The 3,788-nt window shown below is 48.5% G+C and overlaps 1 non-coding gene across 1 annotated transcript; it reads right to left on the bottom strand.

Annotated features, from left to right (window-relative positions):
* Window positions 1-2,864: 2,864 nt before the first annotated feature.
* trnag-gcc lies at window positions 2,865-2,935 on the bottom strand. Its single transcript has one exon. It is a non-coding gene; the product is annotated as a tRNA-Gly (tRNA).
* Between the last annotated feature and the right edge of the window lie 853 nt (window positions 2,936-3,788).

The following is a 3,788-nucleotide window of genomic DNA, read 5'->3' as shown; positions in this document are numbered from 1 at the left end:
TTTCTTAAATGTCTGCCATTGCTCATCAACCATCTTTTCTGCTGAACTCTTTTCCCAGTCCACTCCAGCCACCTCTGCCCTCATTCCTTTGTATTTACCCTTATTTAAGTTGTTTCTGAACTCAGTTTCTCACTATCAAATTGAATGCTAAATTCCACCAAGCTATGGTCACTGTTTCCTAAGGGAAGACTGCAGGTAAAAGCTGCTACGCTTGCTGTAACTGTGCCAAGGTGAATGAAAAGATATAAGTAATATATCGACTGCATGCTTGGGCATGTCATTAGGCTCTTCTGGATTGATGCTCTAACATTGTCTGGACCAGTGATCTCCAGTGCTTCCTGCTCCATCCGTGTGTTGTGAACTCCTCCACCCATCCTGTTCATATCTGTGGCATTACGTGTTCCCTTACCTGCAGAGAGGACAAGAGTAAGTGTGTGTTAGAAAGTGAGTAGCAAGGTGTTGGGCTGGTGCACATACAAGATAGAATGACGATAGAGAAAGGGAAGTGTGTGCTCATCAGAACAAGGAGGCAAAGGAAGGAGAATTGGTGGTAATGTCAGATCAGAGTGCTGCTAGTGCATGATATGAAGAGACAAAAGTGAAAAGTAAGTGTATTTGGAACAGAAAACTGTCTTAGGGTGGTATTGGCCCAGATTTGCACTAAGTGTGGTAGCGGGCAGGAAAAAAAATGTTTTGCCTGCCGGCTGTAATGGCGGCTTTTCACACCATATCATCCCAATCCCACCTTATTAATCATGCATTCCAGGGAAACATGCCATTTCGCTGGCGGGAGGGCCTCCAGTTCGCCCACCACGCCATCACCTCATCGCTTCCTCATGCCAGGCACCATATTTGAAGTGCAGCCGCGTGCACATCTCTCAGAGCTTCCAGCCCAGGACGGCTGTGCAGAAGACATGGCCCAGAAGGCAAGGAGACTGCAGCCCCCCCAATTCAGTGACATGTCCCTGGCACGCCTTTTGGGTGCTGTGGAGGCCTGTTGCGATGTCCTCTACTCCGGCTCTGACCACAGGAGGGGCAGCAACTTCACCAATCTGGCTTGGGAGACGATAACAATGGTGGTCAGTGCCAATGCCCAGTAAAAAGCATAGCCACCCTGAGGATGAATGATCTGCTTTGTTCTGCCAGGATAAATCACTCCTCTTATCACTCACAACTCACACGCTCACAAATCCATCACCGATCCAGAGGGATCTCACTCACCGCCAGTTCAAGGGACATCACCATTCACTCTCTCACACACACACACACAGACTCACATTCATTGTCCTCATCCCATCCATGGCACCACTCACTACCCACACCTGCCAGGCATACTTATTATCTGGCCCGGCAGGCACCCTGCTTACACTCTCTCCATCTGTATTCATACAGGACAAGCTGGCAGACAACAAAAGGGAGAGGTCCCAGACTGGTGGAGCCTGAAATCAAGGTCTCAACGGACTTTGAAAATAGAGTTATCCAGCTGGCTGGATAAGATATGAACTGTTCCTGTACTGACAGTGAGGCCAGCGGTGCTTAACCAAGTGAGGATCCAGCAGTGCAATATCCATCAGACAACCATGCCGTGAGTGATGTGTCCTGTTTCGCAGGTCACTGCCATGCACTAATTATCTCCCCTTGCTTCCACAGGCACATCTGGGAAGCAGCTGACAGAGTCCACAACCCAGAGCCTCTAATCAAGCCCCAAAGAAACCTCTGAAGAGGAATCTTCTGAAATCATCATTGAAGACCCGTCACAGCACTCACTCACACCCTCCACCAGCGCAGAGACACACACCTCAGTGGGACATAGCTTCAGAGTAGCCTCAAGGTCACAATCTGGTGAGCACATCACACTGTCTGATCCACGCCAAGTGGCAGCAGGAACCTCCCAGGTTTCTAGCTCTTGAAGGACTGCTGGAGGCCAGAAAGCTGCTGAGTCCGAGTCCGATGATGAGCCTCCGGATGCAGTCATACCTCAGTTGCTGGAGCGGCAAACATGAGCTCGAGAACATCAGGAAGGGATGTCTGCTGCACTCCTCAGATTGCAAGGCACAATAGTGGAGTCCATCTGCCTTTAGTCTGAGGTAATAGCGCCAGCATGCCAACACATTGAAGTGAACATTGGTAGAATGGTGGCCACCATGGAGACCTTAGCCAGGACGTCACTCCTGCACTGCTGTGTGAGCTGAATTCCATTGCTGACACCATAGTTGGCCTCCAACAATGTAAACACAAGAGGGGTGTAGGGCAGCTCGATCTCACTCCAGCTTCTCCTTTTCCTCAAGGAGTCAGCCAGGGCCCCCAGGCCCCCATAAGGAGGAGGATATGCAGGTGACGACCCAAGGCCATCCACCCAGGTGACTCCAAATCCCCTCTTCCTGTGACCCCAGCAAATCCAGCTCCACAGGCCGAGGAGGATACCACTGCCACACAGCAGGACCTCGAAAGCAGGCTGGGGCACTCCAGGTCTCGGCCCTCTTGAGGACGCCCTTCAATGTCATCACAGACAGGGCCTAGCAGTCAGCAGGCTGCCTCTACCTCCACTATGGATGTTGGGGGAGCACCAAGATATAGCAGCAGGGTTAGGAAGGTTAAGAAGATGTAACTCTTTTGGAGTTAAATCAATTAAATTAAATTAACAAAATAAAGGATAAAACAAGCACAGCCCCTAAGTCAGGTCAGCCATAAAACTAAGGACAAAGTTTAAAGGAAACTTATAAACATTAAACCAAAATGTGATTAAAGGGGTCAATAAAACGTTGCTGGGTGTATGTAGTCTCGAACCCCTGACTGCTGCAGTCTCAGGGATTCTCAATAACTCAACTTTCTCACATTACTATTCCTCCCGGCAAAAGGAGCCTTGCATTGGCCGGGAATCAAACCCGGGCCTCCCGCGTGGCAAGTGAGAATTCTACCACTGAACCACCAATGTACTGCCTAGGCATGGTTGTTAATCACTTATACATAATGTTCACTTTGTTAATAAACTCCCAAGAATATCTCCTTGCCTATGGCTCCTTGTTCTGATGAGCAGTGCTCTTATCACTTAGGCTGCGCCTGCAAGAGTTGGGGAAAGAGATTTACAGGTGCCCACCGAAGAACCTGATGTTCGGACAAATTCAGTCTTTCTGGGGGTTCCTTTATGTGTGCAGAATGTCTCAGTTCTACAGCTTCAGATGTTTTGTCAGGAACCTCCTTTCCTGGTGTTGTCCCAACATCAGGTTCTTCAGTGGGCACCTGCAAATCTCTTTCCCCAACTCTTGCAGGTACAGCCGATCCTTCAGACACATCTGTGCTCGGCTGAGTTCTTTCAACAGGAGATGTTGAGGCAGTCATGAACACCGGAGGAATCGTTTCCTGATACTTTGTTTCTCTCCTCCTTTTATGACCTATATGTCTCTGTATGATTCGGTCTTCTACTTTCATGTGGTAAGAAAGAGGCCCAGTGACTTATTTCGCCTGATAACCACTCGAGTCCTTCACCAAAATTTTTCACATATACTGTCTCTCCTACTGTAAACTATCTGTCACGACTATGCCAATCATGTACAATTTTCTAACTTCCCTGACTCCTTTCCACCTTGCCCCACTAAATGTGGCATTACTAAGCTAAATCTCATTCTGAGACAGCGTTTCATCAACAGTTTCCCAGGTGTGACACCTGTTGTCATGCGAGGGGTGGTTCTATAATGGAAAAAATATGTGCTCAATTGGCCACTATGGAGCCTCTAGTTAATTTCTTCATAATAGCTTCGAATGTTTGAACTGCTCGCTCAGCCAGTCCA

This window comes from Carcharodon carcharias, chromosome 21, assembly GCF_017639515.1.
Source record: "Carcharodon carcharias isolate sCarCar2 chromosome 21, sCarCar2.pri, whole genome shotgun sequence".
Lineage (NCBI taxonomy): Eukaryota > Metazoa > Chordata > Chondrichthyes > Lamniformes > Lamnidae > Carcharodon > Carcharodon carcharias.
The sequence above is the reverse complement of the archived record's forward strand: the minus strand, read 5'-3'. Positions and strand labels throughout refer to the sequence as shown.